At 43.8% G+C, this 19,263-nt stretch overlaps 1 long non-coding RNA gene across 11 annotated transcripts in view; it reads right to left on the reverse strand.

Annotated features, from left to right (window-relative positions):
• LOC105712861 (uncharacterized) overlaps positions 1-18,516 on the reverse strand; it is a 726,004-nt gene extending 707,488 nt beyond the window's left edge. For all 11 annotated transcript variants that reach the window (XR_010341408.1, XR_010341407.1, XR_010341406.1 and 8 more), the window contains exons 1-2: positions 18,422-18,516; positions 235-417 (exon numbers count right to left, since the gene is read on the reverse strand). This is a non-coding gene — a long non-coding RNA (uncharacterized LOC105712861). The remainder of the gene's footprint in view (positions 1-234; positions 418-18,421) is intronic.
• Between the last annotated feature and the right edge of the window lie 747 nt (positions 18,517-19,263).

Consider the following 19,263-nt stretch of genomic DNA (forward strand, 5'->3'; position numbering starts at 1 on the left):
AAGGGAAGCAAACACTGGCAGGCATATGCTAATGTTCAGAGTAGTCGCTGACAGCCTTATCCTTCATTTGGAAAGTATTTCAATACCAATTGGATAAGTTAGAACAAATATCCCTGGGCATTCTAGCAGTACCAGAGAACTGTCAAGACAAAGATAAGATCCAGGAGTCCATTTGGGTTACATGATGCCTTAGGCATCTAGGCAATTGACAACATAGAGTGCTGACCCTCCTACCTTGGTGTTCACTGGCTCATCCCTGGTCCAGGGAGGGCATCTGAAGTCTGCAGACCCGCACCAGCAGCACAACTCTCCACCTCCAGGCTTGGCATAGGCAGGAACGTGATTGATGCTGCAGCAGGTGGCAAGCTGATGGCTCTGGAAGCTTGCAACTCCTTGTTCCTTTTGCCAATTAATTCCCTAGAAGGAATCATTTTAAAGAGAGATTTTTAGCCCATTCTCTACTCCTTCTGAAGGAAAAGAACTAGAGATCCAGAAAAACCAGGGTAAGGTGGGGACCAGGAACAGTCATTCCCAGCATAGTCTAAGGCAAGGTTTCTCAATCTCAACACCATTGATATTTTGGGCTGGATAATTTTTTCTTGTGGGCTGTCCTGTGCATGTATAGCAGCATCTCTGACCTTTAACCACAATATGTCAATAGCACCCCTGTCTCCAGCTGTGACAACAAAAAATATTTCCAGACATTGCCAAATGTCCCCCAGATTTGTCTAATTGAGAAACACGACTCTAAAAAATGTTGCCCACAAAAGGTACTAGACAAACCAGGCTGGCTAAAGGCAATATTACCCACTCTTCACAGTGAAATCTCAATCAAAATTCTCTGCATATGGCCAGGCATGGTGGCTCACACCTGTAATCCTATCACTTTGGGAGGCTGAGGTGGACGGATCACCTGAGGCCAAGAGTTCAAGACCAGCCTGGCCAACATGGTGAAACCGTGTCTGTATTAAAAATATAAAAATTAGCCAGGTGTAGTGGCATATGCCTGTAATCCCAGCTACTCAAGAGGATGAGATAGGAGAATTACTTGAACCCAGGAGGTAGAGGTTGCAGTGAGCTGAGATAGCACCACTGCACTCCAGCCTAGGTGACAGAGTGAGACTCTGTCTCAAAAAGAAAAAAAATTATCTGCATACGTTTATGATTTTATGCAATTAAGAATAAATAAATAACAAAACCTCTGCAGACAGCTCCATCTTGCTCTGTTCTAAAATCCTACCTCTTGATATTGAAAGCTCCAGCTTATAGCTTACTCCTAGGAATCCCACAGCACAAGGGGAACCTCCAAGCTTATGTTTCCAGCCTCTGTGCCTCATCCTGCCATTCTGTCCTGAACATCTTTGATGTGGCAATCAAGAACAGCCTGTATATGAAAGGCAGTCCTCGTGACAGAGAAGAACAGACTAACAATCACAATACCTAAGCTGATGAACCATCTACATCATTTCCTAGCTGTGTGACCTCCAGGACATCATTTAAGCTTTCTGAAGCTGTTTACACATAAGCAAAATGAGAGTAATGCTATCTGCCTTGCCTTTCTCTAATCGTGAAGCTCAAATACAAGGCATTCAACATCTGTAGAACACTATATAGTGGTTAGGAATCAATTCTTTGTTGTGATTTATGATTATTGTTGTTGTCACTACACCATCCTGAGTCTGTGTTGACACTGCAGGAATTTGAGGAAGCTCTGAAATACCAGTCTTCTTTCATTTTAGTGCTAACTTGCAAAAGTCCTCTCAGCTGAATGTCCCAAAACGTGAAATATCTCTAAGCAATTTCTTCATGAAAGATTGTCCATGAATTGCAACAAATGTCAACAAATATTCATTTAAAGGCTCTATGTGCTCTTAGGATATATCAGTGAGCAAAATAGACAAGGATCCCTGCCCTCAAAAGACTTACTTTTTACATGGGAGGATATAAACAATAAACAAAAACGTGTAATCAAAAAGTGAGTTACATATTATGTTAGAAGATGATAAATACTCTGGAAGGAAAGGCAAGTAAAGTAAAAGGTGTAGTGCAGTGGGAGGAGTGAGGAGGCAGGTTGCAGTCTTAAATGAGGCAGCATGGTTGGGAGCGAGATTTGGGAACAGGTGAGGAATTAGCCTTGCGGGTCTCTGGGGAAGAGCATAGGGAATAGTCAACGCAAAGTTACTTAGGTTGGAGTATGCCTGGTGCATCCAAATGCCTACAAGGAGGAGATCATCATGACAGAGGCAGAGTGAGGAAGGAAACTAGGAGTAGAAAATGGAGTCAGGTGGATCGCAGGGAGTATCTGAGGCAATGGACAAATGCAGAGGGAGCTCAATTTTAAGCCAGTCATTGTACTAGGTACTGAGGATGCAAATCCAGCAACTGGGTTCCTGCTGCAAGGAGCTTGCTAACCACCAGAGGAAGGTGTTACCAGAGGGGAGGAACAAAGGGGCTCTGAGTGAGCCCAGCTGAATTCTTGGATGCTGGACTTACAGAGGAACTCATTATAAGGTGTAAAGGGGTTAATGTCCGTATCCTAGTTCTTTGTTCAACTACAGATCACTGGGGCATCTCAGATGCTGTCTGTGCCACAGACTGCTCCACCACCACCCTCAGAAAATGGTGATACGTCTTGGACATGGGTCACTTGGTGGCCAATTCAGAAAAGGGAATATTCATCTCAAGTGACTTCCCCTGCTCCTTGGCAGATGTTCAGTCTGATAGAAGACAAACGCCAAAGGCTCTGGCCCCAGGAGAACAAGAGGCCCCAACACCAAGTTCTCCTTTGCGATGTTGGTCCACTGACACTTCTACTCCCAAGCAGCATCTGAAGGGGACTGTGCTGCACACTGATGGGGTGCAAGCAGCGCCCCTCCTGGCTCACACCATTTCCCCCCAATCTCCTATGCCCCACAGGAGGAAGCCAAGGGCCTTGAACTGTAGCTTCCGTGCTGGATGCACCTATCTCAACCCTGCATCTTCTTTCCTATGTTATTTGCAAAGAGGCAGTTGCATTAGAACACACAGTTGGCTTTGTGCCTGAGGGAGAGGCAGTCTATAGCAGCAGGGGATGTGCCTCTCCCAGTAAAAATTAATGGAACAAAACCCCCCTGTGTGCTACATGAGTTTTATCTCCCAGGGAGCTTACATTTCCATTGTTCTCTCACCAAACCCCCCTCCTGGGTTCTCCTGCCCCCTGGGTGTCTTTGGCATAGGTCACAGGACCATTACTAAAGGGAAAGGACCCAAGAGTAAACCAGATAGGGGGTCACACACATGCAGCACACATGCACATATACACACTCACATATGTGCATACGTACACACTTGTACACATGTGCACCTTTTCAGGTTTTTGTTTTTAACAAATGAAATCATTAGCAATCTCGTGGAGGAAAAGAATAATACCAATAAGGCAACAGGAGATAATTATATGGAAGAATAGAAGAAAGCCCGCTAAGAGTTTGAAAAAAAAAAAAAAGTCAAGAGACTCTGATTTCCTTTTTGTCCTGGTTTCCACACACAAGCACTCCATGTGCGCATTTCTGTGGTGAAGGATTCAGGACAGTGTGAAGCATAGTGTACAAGTAACCCTTGACCTCCTAGCTCTTACTCCCTTCCTCAGAGGGAAAATCCTATTCTGCTGAATTATTCTACTGTCAACCTGGTTAATTTGGAACAATATTTCCCAGAATTGCCTTCCCTTTGTGGGTTAGAGTTGGCAAAAAGTGAAGTTGCTTGAGATTTGGGAGACAACAGTGAAGCAGCAGTCATTACATCCTAAAGGTTGTTATTGGTCAAAGGTGATGAGAGACAGAGCAGAGATGCCAGCCAAGTCCAGTTTATCACGGTCTTCTCCTTTCCACTTCCAGCTTTCCTTTCCAACTGCCAGCCTCTTGACCAACAGTGACTCTTGGCAACCTCTGGATGCTTCATTATAAACTTACAGAGGTGGAAGCCATGAACAGTCAACAACCTTCCCCAAACCCCCTTTGCATCCTGCTGCAGCAGCTGAACATGCTAGATTCTAGATTTCCCTGTGTACTCTCACCCATTTGCTGTACCAGAGCAGGGGAGTAACTGTTCTCTGATCCTTCAACTTCCCTTTTTGGATCCTTCCTGGTCAGCTCTTCTCATAATGTATACGGACTAATTTCTACAATAAAAATCCTTATTCCATAATACTTCATACTTCTGCTTCCCTGACTGACTCTGACTGATATAGCTATCAACAGTTTGGTGTTCATCCTGTCACTTCTTTTTCAATATAGAGGTATATACCCAAATATTTCTCTGTCATTTTTCTTTAGATGTGGTCAGATTGTAAATGTTAGTGTATATGTGAGTGTGTGTATGTGTGTGTCTGTGTTTTAAACTCAACAACACCTTGGCAAGATTTCTGTGGCAAGACAGATAAATTAACCTCATTTCTTCACGGCTATATAGTATTCCATTATATGGAAGACTTATTTAACCATTCCCACATTGATAAACAGCTAAGTTGTATCCAGTTTTCCATACCAACAAATAACACTGCAATGAACTTTTGAGATACATTTCTTTATGCATATTATGCAAATGTTCTTTAGAGTTAGGGTTGATTCCTAATGGTGTTAATAATCAGGTGTATATATTTTTAATGTCTATAGATATTATCAAATTGCTTTCCAAAAGACTACATTTTCCAAAATGTTCTTGCCATGCCAACAACTCTGCCCATGTTCACTAAACAGGGCTCTGAACTCTGGTTTCCCTGGAGATTCATGGCTTGACACTGCTGTGCCTGAAGGGCAGAGGCCTGGGGATACTTCAAGGCAAGGTTGTGGATGTTTGGAAAGCAAGAGGTATGATCATGAAAAGCACCACTCTTAGAAAAACTATACAATTGGCTGGTTAAAGACTAAAACAAGAGAGCCAAAGAGAACTGGCATCCATGTGAAATGGGTAGGATGAAGTTAATAGCAGGAAGAGAAGACTCCTTTCTTCGTATGATTTCAGAGATTTCCCAGCTTCCCCCAAATCATTGCACATGCAGGCATCCATGGATATCCATGCATGCACATGTGCACACACACACACACACACACACCAGCGCTCACCAGAATCTGCTGCTGCAGTTCAAATTTTTTTCAAATATTTTCATCCCACAAATAGACCAAAGGTTCAAATAAAAATAATCCATGTCAATAAGTAGTCGTTATGCGTGGAAACTTTGGTATTTTACAAACCTTATGACATCAGTGGTAGGTGTTATTTCCATTTCACAGATGAGAAAACTAAGGTTCAGAAAGCTGAAGCCAAAGAACTAATAGTTGCAGAGTATGAATTTTAACTCAGCTCTGCCTGACCAAACAGTCTTTCACCACCACACTGCCTCCCCAGAAAAAGGAAACGAAGCCCCAACTCCTCAGCGAGGTGAGGATCACTTCTGCGGTACTCCTTTCTGAGAGCAGCATTTCCTAGGGGAACGGGCACTGGGTGTTGCAAAAGACCAGTTAGAGAAAGAAGAGAAGGTAGAGGAAGAGGACACTGAGGGCATAAGCCCAGAGTCTTCTACTTCCTGCGTCAGTGAAAAGGAGACCAAGTTAGATGAGCTCCAAGAGGAATGAGGGAGATGGCCTGAGCAAGTGGAAGGTTGACTTTCCCAGTTGGGGTGGCAACTCCGAATTCCAGTGTTAAGAGCATAGCAGGAAACTGGAAGTGGTACCAATGAGTCATTTCTGCCAACTCCTCCCTCCTAGTTACCCTACTGCTCCAGGGTATATGGTGCCTACCCCATGACAGGTGATTTACATGCTGGAAAATAATATGATCCTCACACAATTAGATGATTCCAGAGACCAAGACCAGCAGCCTCGGAATAAAGAGCTGGGAAAGAAGCACAGGGGCCAATGGATGACGAGGTGCCAGCTCAGGGGCAGGGCAGAGCAGGGCAGGTTGTGGGGTCATCAGGGAGACTGGAGACATGGACGAGAGGCTTCATGAGGAAGCATAAGGGACACCTTAGGGAAGAGCGCCGAGGAAAAATGCACGACCTCCCACCTGCAGACCCAACAAAGGATTGTGTGTTGGGGGCCGGGGACAGCAAGGAACACAGCACAAAGTCCTGAGAACCATGGAAATCCTGAGAAAATCACTTAAGCAGTCTACCCTTTCCAGGAGGGCCACAGAATAAATTGCTTCACAGGGCTCTAGCCCACTCTAAAAAGTCCTGCCCATTTCAAGATAAAGAGGAAACATCTTCTGGAAATTGATTATTATGGGACAAAGAGGAAAAGCAAAAGGGTAAACATAGCATAAAGGGCTTTGAAGCGCCAGCAACGGGTGCCACTGTACTGGGCACTGAAGAAATGGCAGCACACTCGGGGGTGAGGTGAAAGAGCTGTCTCGTGGCATTTTTAACCGGAGTGGCAGCCTATGCAAGGCCTTGATGAAGGGCTGAAACGGGAGGCAGATGAATTAGCCAACCATGCCCTCAACTGTGCAGAAACCAGTCCATGCCAAGAGATGAGCTGTTCCAGCCACAGCCACAGCCACCACTGCTTGCACCAATCTCAGAGTTAAAGAAGACAAGGTGGACCAGGGCAGACGGAATGGAGAATATTCAGAGTGGTGCTATTTATTATACAGAACGCTCTAAAGCCATCTAACTAGAAGTAATGATTCAGTGCTGATGGAATATTATACAGCCATTAAGGATGAGAGTTATGAAGACTAAGTAGAAATTTAACATGGAAAGTTATCATAAGATGCAGCATCCACTGATTAATACAAATACACTCTCAAACTCGTGGATAAACATCATAAGAGAAGATCTCAAATTAGCAGTAGTTTAGAGTAAGGGGGCTGCAGGAATGGGGTGATTTCTCCCCTCTACTTTCAACATTGTCCATATGTCAATAGCCTGTCTTTACTATAATGTGGGAAAATGAAGACAGAAAGTGATCTGGCCATGCACCAGGGTACCCAAGATGAACCTAGATCTCTACACAGTATTGGTCCAAAGTGAATATGAGTGCCAGATGTCACACACGCACCCAGCATGAACGAATACACACAATGCACCCAACACAAACACACATACCACACACAACACACATAATACACACAACACACACATAACATATATATGCCACATGCAACACATATATACATGCCATATATACACACAACACACACCATGCATACAACACACAGACACACAGCACACACATACTACATGCACCATACCTAGAGACAATACACACAACATACACCATACATACAACACACAGACACACAACACACACATACCATATGCACCATAGACACAGTACACACAACACATACCATACATACAACATATAATACCACACACACCCCCACATGCCCCACAGAGGCATATTCATGTGCTTTTTTTGCCATGTGCATTCCACATGGCTGTCAGTTTCTGTAAGAATTTTGCTCTCAGGGATTCTGGTTAACCAGAAGTTTCTTATCCAAGTAGGACACGCTGTGAGCCAACAGGGAGCTCTAAGCCACTTCCCACTCCACAGATTCTTTATTTACTTGGTCGCAATGTCCCAGTCCTGCCAATGAACTGGGCATATAGTGAGAATCCTGTGGACTACCTCTCAAAAAGCCACATCCTTGGTTTGGGAAAATCCAGCCCTCATGTGTGCCAGGCAGGAGAATGTCCCTTCTCGTTTCTCTTGCACAGACTGACTCCCACAGCTTTATTTGCTCCAAGCAGGTGAGCTTTTACACGTGAAGTCAATTCGTAATGGTAGTGTCTCATTTATGTGGCTGGTATCAGGCTTGCTGGAGTCTTCCAACATTCAACATTAGGCACGGTACATTGCATGTATATAAATCAAATTAACATATATTGTCACTGCCCGGTTGAGCAGCTGTATTCTTTGTGTTAAATTTCATAGTTAAAATGAAACACTTTTCCATTACTAGATTGCAGCTCCGCTGGGCAACTGCGACGGTTACCTGCCAGAATTAAGCCTCGTAATGCCAGCTCTGTCTCAAAATGGCAACTGCAAAGTGGATTTACAAAGTGACGGAGGAGTTGCTAATTGCCTCCAGAATAAAACATTGATGTTGATTCAAATCACTGAAGCTGAAGTTTCTATAAACTCAACACCATAAGTATATGCCTGGCACATTGGTTAGAGTAGGATGCTGTGAAGGCCAAGATTAAAGTTCAATGTGTGGCCTAATTAACTGGCTCCGTTTATAGTCAGAAAGTCCCCACTCTCTTGCATATGCAAGCCATGCTGACCTACTGCGTGTCATCGCACACCTTCTACATGTGGTACACGTTACAGCATTCCATGCATTCATTTTCAAAAATAAGCCATAAGGATGTTATTAGTCCCATAATACATATGAGGACATTGAGACCCAGGAAGATCGTGACCTAGTGACACAACTAATAAACGACATGACCAGAGCTCAAACCAGGATCTGACTGAATCCAAAATCTCTGTTCCTTCCTCTTTGTCAAACTGTTGTGGATGGTGCAGTACAGACCCAGGACTGCTGGAAAAAGCAAAACCACTCAAAGCACATGCTTTGCTGCTGATGGATTAATAGTGGCATGTCCCTGCAGAACATGTAGCATGGTTATTCTTAGCACACTGAGTGCCTGCCCTTAGGGCCTCAGACATCCTTTTCCCTGTCACATGTGGTAAATATGGTGTGTGTATGAGGCCCAAGTAACAAGAGACAAAGCTTCCACTCCACTGCCCCGTCAGGCCCAGATGTCTTCCGCTAGCCTCATGCTTAACAGTCAGGTCCTAGTTGCATGTTCCCTCAATTCCTGGCATTCCACCTCTGAGCGGGCTCCCAGGCCCACATAAACAACCTCTACCCTACCCCACCCACACTAGTCAGAACTGATTTTAACCTCTGGTCAATAACAGATATGGTTTCTGTCTCCTAACTGGAGCCTGACTGCTACACCCATACCATTCACAGCTCCTTGGACCTGCCTAAGACTCGAGCCTCAACTCATGTGTAGGATTCTGTATTTTTAGTGTTGACACTGTGAAAGAAAGGAAAAGCAATCAATCCAATCTACACTGAGTCTGTAGAGCATAAAACTCTATTCTTATGAGGGCAGCACACATATGCATGCAGAGTCTACGCAGCTACAGAAGGACCACCGTGGGCCAGGAAGTCTAAGATTGGGCAGCTCTAGCTAAAGCAATTATGCAAATATTTTGGTAGGCCACAGAGTAAAAGAATTATTCATTTTGGACCAGGGATGTTTTTCTCTGACAAATAGCCTTTTTACTGCAGAGTGGTAGTACACATTTTTCACTCCGAAGAGATCAATGTGGCAATTAAGATATTCAGAGGAGCTGGCCATCTCTAGTGCAACCTCAGTGGGTGACCACCACACCTTGTGGGGGAGGGTGGGTGTTGTTTAGGAAGGTTCAGGGTCTGACCCTCAGCATGGTGAGTTTATGGAATGATCAGATCCTGCATATTGACTCAGGGTGTTCAGAAGCTTGACTGATGCGGTCAATGTAAGCTTTCTTTCAGCAGAAAATACACAAGCTCTAGGAACAGAGCAGAGCAATCCAGGCTTTGCCAGTGGATGTAGCAGTTGTGCGGTTTGGGGCAAGTCACTTCACTTGTACACCAGGCAGCCCAGAGTGACAGCAAGGATCACAGACCCTGAAGTCCAAGTGTGTTCTAATCCCAGCTCTGCCATTACTATCTGTCTAACCGTGGACAAGTTACGTGACCTCTCTTTGCCTGAATTTCCTCCTCTGTAAACTGTGTAGTACCCTTTAAACTGTAAAGTAGTAACCTTGTAGTACTCCCTGGTTTTGGAACCAGAGAGAGGTGGTGGTTGTACAACATGGTGAATGTATTAAATGCCACCGAATTGCTCACTTCAAAAAGGTTAATTGTTACTATATCCATTTCATCTCAACAAAATAAAATTTAAGTAGCACTTACGTCATAAGATTGTTTTAAAGGTCAGGCGCGGTGGCTCACGCCTGTAATCCCAGCACTTTGGGAGGCCAAGGCGGGTGGATCACAAGGTCAAGAGATCGAGACCATCCTGGTCAACATGGTGAAACCCCGTCTCTACTAAAAATACAAAAAATTAGCTGGGCATGGTGGCGCATGCCTGTAATCCCAGCTACTCAGGAGGCTGAGGCAGGAAGAATTGCCCTGAACCCAGGAGGCGGAGGTTGCGGTGAGCCGAGATTGCACCATTGCACTCCAGCCTGGGTAACAAGAGCGAAACTCTGTCTCAAAAATAAAAAATAAAAAAAGATGGTTTTAAAGATTTAAAGTTAACATATGTAAAGTTCTTAGGGCAATACCTGACCCAGAGTAAGTGCTATGTAAACATTAGTTTATTATTTTCCAGGAAGTACACTGAGCAATTTGTGCACATCAAACTCTCACCACCACCATGAAATAGATACTGCTGTTGCTCCCATTTTGCAGACAAGGACAGGAAGATAGCAAAGAGCATCTTAAATACTGTTCCAGTTACTATTATCTGTGTAGAAAATTACCCCCAAACTTATGCTCTAAAGAAGTCATTTATTAGCCTATGGATGCTGGGGCCCAGAAGTATGAATAGGACATAGCAAGGATGATTCATCTCAGCTCCACCATGTCTGGGGCCTCAACTGGAAGACTCAAATGGAGAGGGCAGGAATCATCTGAAGTCTTATTCACTCACATGTCTGGAGTTTGATGCTGTGAGCTGGGAACTTCATTCAGTTCCTCTCCACAGGAGTCTCTCTGTGAGGGTTTCCTCCCAGCATGGCGGCAGGTTCCAAGGGAAAAGACCCCCCAGAGAAGGAGAGCCTGGTGGAAATGGCATCATCTTTATAGCCTACCCTTAGAAGTCAGGCAGCATCACTTCCATCTCATTGTATTCATGGAGGTAGTTATAAAGTCTTGCCTATAAAGTCTTGAAGAGGAGGGAAAACAGACTCTACCCCTTGAAAGGCTAGATTCTAGAAGAGCACATGGGAGCAGAAATGTTGCTGTGGTTATTATCAGTCAAGACACTCTGTCACAAGTATCTTCCTAAGGCCACCAGGAAGATGGCCTTAGTGAGTGAAGGAGCTTGGGATACAAAACTTTGACTCCAGAGCCCAGTTCTTATCCACTGTGTGCTGACCTGCAGTGTTTTTATCTGTCAAATGGGGACAATAACATCTTCTATGCCAAAACCCTTTAAATGTAAGTTAATATGTCGGGGCTTTAGTTTCCTACTCTTTAAAGCTAGGTTAATAAGAGTTCCTATTTCTTTGGGTTGCTGGGAGGATTAATGTACTGTTAATAAGTAACAGTGATAAGCAGACTGGACTATTCACACCAACTGGCCACTGCATTCTCTTCCCGATGGAAAAATCTACCTGGGGAACCAAATGAGGATCAGAAGTTTCTTTGCTTAGTGTGATCTGGAAGGACTATGCCTGCTCACCCAGATTTTTTTTTCAAATACATTCATCATTAAATTTCACCTATTTCTAAAATGAATTTTACTCAGCTTCTTGTGCTATATCCAGTCTCAGTATATGACATGCTGTATTATAATCCTCAGAAGTAAAACTTCCAGTTTCAGAAAGTGTTAGATTTAAGAAAGTATACATAGTGTGGGGGGGTGGGGAAAGCCTAACAATTTAGACCAGAAGTCAGAAGATTTGAGCCCTAATCTTAATTCTGGTTAATTTGATATTGGTTTAGCCTGAATTTACTGAAGTGTAAAACAGAGGTAAGTTTTCCACAAATTTGCCTTATACTCTTATTAAGGTGTTTTTTTCACATATTTTATTTTATAAATACTTTATACATTTTATAAAATTATGACTATTTTCCATGCCTTAAGTTTCTTAACCTTATCATTTGTAATGGCTACATTAGAATGGGTGGGTAAACTAGCGTTTCTTTAACCAGTCATCTCTGTTTTTTTTTTTTTTGAGGCAAAGTCTTTCTCTCTCACCCAGGCTGGAGTGCAGTGGCACAATCTCAGCTCACTGTAACCTCTGCCTCCTGGGTTCAAGCAATTCTCCTGCGTCAGCCTCCCAGGTAGTTGAGATTACAGGCACACACCAGTAGATGGGATTACAATGGTGCACGCCACCATGCCCAGCTAATTTTTGTATTTTTAGTAGAGACAGGGTTTCGCCATATTGGCCAGGCTGGTCTCAAACTCCTGACCTCAGGCGATCTGCCTGGCTCAGCCTGCCAAATTGCTGGGATTACAGGCATGAGCCACCGCGCCCAGCCCCAGTCCTCTCTTGTTAGATATTGAAGGTTTTCCATTTCTTTACTATAAGTAACCATGATGAATATATGCATAGGTAAGTCTCTAAGTGTATCTATTGTTATTTTTTTCAACTTTTATTAAGTTCAGGGGTACATGTGGAGGATGTGCAGGTTTGTTATACAGGTAAACATGTGGCATGGTGGCTTGTTGCACAAATCACCCTATCACCTAGTTATTAGGCCCAGCATCCATTAGCTATTCTTCCCAATGCTCTCCCTCCCCCTGCCCCACTTCCTCCAACAGGCTTCAGTGTGTGTCGTTCTCCCCACATGTGTCCATTGTTCTCATCATTCGGCTCACACTTATAACTGAGAGCATGCTCACTCAGATTTGGACCCAGCGGGAGGAACAGAACTTTCACTTCTGCCCCATACTCTGTAAACAGAATGGCTACTCTCTACTTCTTTTCTTTCAACATTATTGACACATTACTTTATGTGAAAATCAATTGGATGACTGCTTATCTTATATTAATTATTGTACAATATTGTCTTCCCAGTGAGGTTTTCAGAAACAACCTGGACATCAGCAAATTTTTTAAACTTCTATCAGGAAAGATTAATTTCTAGGAAGAATTCTGCACACAGCGAACCTCCCCCATTTTACATGAACTCTTGTTAGCTTCCCTTCCAGCCAAGAATGCTTCCAGGTCTTGCTTCTTAATTCTGGAGGTTGTACTTTATTTGGGCCCTGTAGCTCATGCACAGGCGATATTCTGCTTCAGTCAGATCACTAAATGAAGCAATTGAGTCACCGCCACCCGCAGTAATAACACATTCTGACAAAAACATGAAAGATAGCGTATCTCTGCCTTAACTCATGTGGGTATCAGTAGAGGGGAAGAAAGTAAATTCTTTTAAAATACAGACAGAATCTTTTATCAATGAAAAACTGTCATCCGGTCTTTCTTATCTCTTTGTGCAGTGACAGCAGGATTTATCTTTCTTAGAAGCAAGGCTCCAAATGAATATCATGCCTGTTTTGTCAAGGTGAGCAGTTTTTCATCACGGGGCAGGTAGACTCGTTTTACATGGGTGTTGTGGTGCACACACACATTTGTCATCAGTCCCCATGCCCTCCAAGGTGCCCTGAAGTCTGTTTCTCTCACCAACAGGAGAGCCCTTGTGTGCTCAATGCCTGCTCAAGAGACCCAGGTAAGCAAAAAATCTCATGATTCTAGGGCAGTCAGACTTCTCTGCATGCTATTATAATGGTATAATAGATACGTGTCATTATAAATTTCTGCAAATCCATAGAATGCACAACACCAGGAATGAACTCTAAACTGTGGACCTCGACTGATAATGATGTGTCAATGTGGGTTCATCCACTGTAACGAACGTGCCACTCCGGAAAGGGATATTGAAAATGGGGGAGGCTGTACAGATAGGGGGTAAGAGGCATATGGGAAATCTCTGTATCTTATGCTCAATTTTGCTGTGAACCTAAAATATGTCTAAAAGCAAAGTCTGTTTTTTAAAACATGATGCAATCTCTGCACTTGGCCATATTAGCTCCCTTGTAGCTTCCAGCCTAACTGCTGAGAGAAAGCTGGGCTAGAAACCTCTCCTTTATTGGATGGAACTGTCCAGTCTGGAGTCAACAGTATGAAGTTTTGCCTCCATCCAAGAGAACTCTGCCATTAGCACATCTCTCTAGACACCAGCAAAAAGCAGTTCATTCATTTCATTTATTTTTTATTTTTAAAAATGCTTTTATTTTTCCATTAACCCAACTTGAGATTTTCTTCTATATGTTTACTCTCATGGTGATAACAGAAGAGTATCCAGTATCAGGATAATACTAACAGCTGACATTTATTAAGCATTTACTGCATACCAAGAACCATTCTTGGCATCATATGTGTTTTAAGTTATTTGATTATTATAATAGCCTGTGATGTCATATTATCATTGCCCCCATTTTACAGAGGAAGAAAGTGAAGCACACAGTAGCCTGGGAGGTCACATAGCTGGTAAGCAGCAGAGCCAGGATATGAAGCCAGGTAAACTGGTTCAGGAACCTGTGATCTCAAACACCTCTTTGTTCTGCCCATCAAGAAGCTCCACCACGGTATTGCCTCATAACATGACTATTTTCCAGACATCCCAGAAGAGTTACACACTGATAGCAAGGACTTCCCTGGAGACCTCTGCTGTGCCTCTTCTATTTTGATCGAAGTGGAAGGCACTGTTGCTGTGAAACCCAGAGCGAGACCAAACCCAATGTGATGGAGAAAACTTCTCCCACTCAGGCCAGCTCACAGTGGTCCTTCATGGAAAGTTTCTAGTTGAGAAAGCTTGGAAGTGCTATCAGTTAGGATCTGAGGCTAACTTAAGCCAAACAAGGGAATTTATTAGAAGAATACCTGAGAGACTTACTGAACTGAAGGAGATGGAATTCCAGGAAGAAGGGGAGCCACAGCAGTGCTGGGGACCCAGCAAAAGGGTCTCGGAGACAGCCTCTGTGGGGCAGTTCCAGGAGAATGGCTGTGATCTCACTGCAAGCTGCCCTCTGTTCTCTTGTGGCTCATAAACAGATGTAAACTCCCGGGACAGAGCATCTTGCTGACTGACTTTTGGGTCATGTCCCCAAGCTTGGGGGTCCCTTAGGGGCGCCTCCAGAGGAGCTGTGTGGTTAATTCTGATCACAGAATTAATCCCCAGGGGATAGTCAGCCCACACTCCGAGAGATACTACAGCTCACCTTGTTACTTTTAAGTGCACTTTAGAAACTGGACAATCCTTTACAAAGAATAGCTGTCATTAGGAGTTCAAGCTATTCTGGAAAGAATGAGTCCGGGTGTGGTGGCTCAAGCCTATAATCCCAGCACTTCGGGAGGCCGAGGCGGGTGGATCACGAGGTCAAGAGATCAAGACCTTCCTGGTCAACATGGTGAAACCCCGTCTCTACTAAAAATACAAAAATTAGCTGGGCATGGTGGCGCGGCAGGAGAATTGCTTGAATCCAGGAGGCTGAGGTTGCGGTGAGCCGAGATCGCGCCACTGCACTCCAGCCTGGGTAACAAGAGCGAAACTCCGTCTCAAAAAAAAAAAGAATGTAGGACAAGTATCGTTTTCTATTCTACAGATAGACTGTAGACTCTAAGACACAGAAAGATTAATTTCCAGGAGATGCTCAAGTTTGTGTTGAATCTCAGATCTTCTAACTCCCGAATGCGCTTATCCATCTACTTTCTGCCCTGCAGAGCTAAGTGCAATTGCTGGGAACTTTTTCTCTCTTCATGGTTTAGCATCTCAAGGCTTTGTTTTCCCCCTCCTTCCTCTCTCCACCCAGCATACACAGGCACACCTGCAAACACACTCATTCGCTAGCCCACACACTGCCAGGAAGGAGCTAAGCTACACAGTGCAAGGACCCCCCCTGTAGGAAAAGAAGATGAAACCCCTGAACGTTTGTGCCGGAACTTTGTCAATGTCACGTGACGGATCCCCGGCTGCGGATCTGCTCTCTCTTGGCAGAGATGCCAGAGCATGTGATTGCCACCCTCTTCCGCACGTGGCTGCCAGCCAGCCTGGGCCATGAGCAGGCTCTCGCCACTCACATTTGTGTCTGTTTTCCTAGAGAAGGACTAGGGCAGAAAGATTTTATTAGATGCAGCAGAGTGTGTGGCTCACAGAACACTTGAGTGGTTCTCAGTCAGGCATGAACCGTCTGCAGCTGAAGGTTCTGGGGTGGTGGCAGGGAGGGAGCCAGGCAGTACTCTCTCCTTTTCACATCTGGGAGAGCACCTGGGTGCACCCTCCAAAATACAATGCCAAAGGGAGAATCAGCGTTGATTAGGCCCCCATCAGAGTTAATAAAATAACATTCATTTATGCTAATGGACGTCCAGGGTTAACTCACCATTACTAGGGAAGCAGATTGGCCTAAGAGAAGCTCAAGTCATAAAACACACTTAAATTCTCTCTCTCTTGAACTAGGCAGGAGAAGAGAGAATTTATTATTATTGTTTCTCAGTCACAAAAAGAGAGAGTAAAAATGAATGAAGGTCACCGTTCCCTTTACAGCTGATCGACTTACCTTTCTCTTTGTTCCTGTGCCTACACAGTAAATCGAAGGTAGAAACAGAGGCGCATACTAGATGATTTTCTGTGGTTACTTTCATTTTCCCCAAGAGGAAAAGGGACAGTTCATTTAAAACAACTGAGCTCTTATATCACAGCGATTCTTGTTTAAAATTCCAACGTCATTGGAAACATGTTTCAGCAAAACTAACACATAACGAGGATTGTGAGAACCACATTATCTCAAAAATAAAAATGCCAAATATATATGCAGTTCAATGTTTTAGAGTTTTCCAAACTGTATATGTATAATAAGATTTTAGTATGCTTACATACATACTATTTACACATATATAACATACACAGATAAATACCATGTATTTATGTGTCAATTACATATTATGTGCATGAATATTATACATCTTTGCATATGTAATATATATGTAAAATATTTGAGCCTCATTCAAACTCTGGGAAATAGATGGATGAAATTGAGATTCATCATTTGAGTGACTTGCCCCAAAACATAAAGCTAGAAATGGCAGAACCATTCAAGTTGGCTTTTCTGATTCAAGATCAAGTATCTTTTCCCTACTTCTTTTGTTTTCATTTTTTTCATGTATTAGCCCACAACATAGTAAGAGGTCTCAAAAAATTATCCTGTGGCATGCATGCCTAACTGCATTGGTGGCACTTGCCCCATGGTGTCATTGGACAGTCAGCAACAAAATGTCTACAATAAAACAGCATGTAAACAAACCCCAGATTGGTATAGATCCCTCAGGAGCAGGAAGTTCAAGGTCAATAGCTCCGGAAACATGGATAAATACTTAAACCAACAGAGGAATGTTCCCTCTGGGAAGGTGCTTAGCTTCGAGAGTGCTTAGAGTGTGCAGATAGGAGCCCAGCCTCATCCCAGGACTGGCCTGGGAAGTAGAGGGTGAGACGAGGTGGAGGGGTCTTCATTTGGGCCCCTCCCTCATACCTAGGTCTTCCCTCTGGCCACATCCAGGGTTGTCCTTCATTCTAAAATAAGTCACATTCCTACAGTTCTCAAAAAGAGTTTAAGCATCTATGACGTCCGCCTTAGTATTAATATCCAAATTTGTAGAGCTCTGAGCCCGTATCTGTTCTCACAGCACTGCAGTCTTTCCTCAAAATCTCCCCTGGTTATGTTAAGGAGGTCCTGGGTGTGTCCCTGTGCTCCTGAATAAGTCTGTGGAGTTTCTTTTCTCTGGCCTCCTAGGCAGGGGCTGGGCCTCCGTCTGTGTGGTAGTAACTTCAGTGAGATTCTGCAGGGCTCGGTCTGTAGGGCTCACTGGGGCTACCCACATGGGGCTCCCAGTACCAGAACTACATGGAGATTTGTGAGGCGTTTGGAGAAAAGAGCCCTGTCCCCAGTTCTGTATCTCTGGGCCCTAAATTCCCCTGTGTATATGCCCAGGATCTCACAATTCAGCAGGGATCCTGTTTTTCAAGCCCTCCTTTGAGGTATGTAGAGAGATAGCCAGTCTTCTCATTTCAGAGAATTCCCTCTCCATGGGAAAAGTCCTACTTCTTCTTCCAACCCAACACACACCCATCCCAGTCGTACTTCATGTCAGATCCGCAAGTAGCAACGGTGCCAGCTGAAGCTACCCCTTCCTGTCATGCATGCTCTGAGAGGCTGACAAAGCTGCCATTGGGCGGGGGGTGGGGGGGTGGAGTACTCCTGGAGGGCTTCCTGGTGGAAGCAGTAGTACTTTCAATTCTTAAAGGAAAAATGGGGATGAAAAGGTAAAATGGAACACTTCAGACCCAAGAACCACTTGGTCCTGATTTGTTCACAGGAGATCAATTGAACATACACCTTGAAACCATATGTGAGCAGGCAGAAGCAAGCCATCAGAAGGAAAAAAAATAACACTCACTATCGGAAAACCAAGGCCTTCTCCATACTGACCAGCTTTCCTCCCGCTCCCAGGGTATTTTCGTTCTCTAAGCACAATTCCACTTCCTCTCATACTTGCTGAATGCATTTTCTGACTGCCCAACCCCACTCCTCTTAGAAAACACAAAAGAAAATACTGAATCTAATATAATATGTCCTCACCTCCCTTGTGGTTCTTCACTTTTCTGCTTTGGATGTCAACTTCAAATGGTAGAATCAGGATGGAGAGGATACACTTTGGAGTATGAAACTCTAGAAAGCTTACCCTTTGGATAGATGCAGAATCTGCCCCCAGATCCCCTGGCCACTGGCCGTATCAGCGTCACAAGGTCCCCAGGGAGATAAGAGATAAGCCCGAATCCCAGCATTCCGACTGCGGTGCGGGTCAGCACTCCAGAGCTGAGGTTTCACCACAGTCAGGCCCTTTCTCTGAGCCCTAAATACACATTCTCACATGTTAAAGCTTCCCATGACTTTAATGCAAGTTCCATGCATGTACGGCCCGCAGGATTGGACCCTGTGGGAGTGTAAAGTGACAACATAATAGAGAAAAATCACTTTAGCAGGCAACAGTGACAGCTGGGCATGCATTTAAAAAAAGGGAAAAGGCCTCAGTTTAGACAAATTACTGAATGAAATGATCACATGAAAAGCCCTTTTTACAGCTGCCACTAAGAAATCCAGAAAATATAAAACATGTGAAAAAGTAAATAAAGGAATTTTTGAACCTTTTTTTCTCATTAAAGGTGTGGTAAATAGTTAAAATCCTCTAAAAAGATCCTTGGTCTTCTGAATCACGGGCCCAAATGGAAAAATGTGGCTATTTGGGTTTTTCATGTCAATTATTATACAACCAATAAAATATAAACAACAAAAATGCACCAAAAATCCTGGAAAATTCCAAAGCCTATTTCAGGGTCTCCATGATTCTACTCAGATCCTCTCATTTCCATGACTTTTGACATCTCATTACCCCTGCATTATACTTTTACAGACTCATTTTC

Source organism: Aotus nancymaae, unplaced genomic scaffold (assembly GCF_030222135.1).
Source record: "Aotus nancymaae isolate 86718 unplaced genomic scaffold, 86718_ANA_hifiasm-v0.15.2.pri h1tg000008l, whole genome shotgun sequence".
NCBI classification, from domain to species: Eukaryota; Metazoa; Chordata; class Mammalia; order Primates; family Aotidae; genus Aotus; species Aotus nancymaae.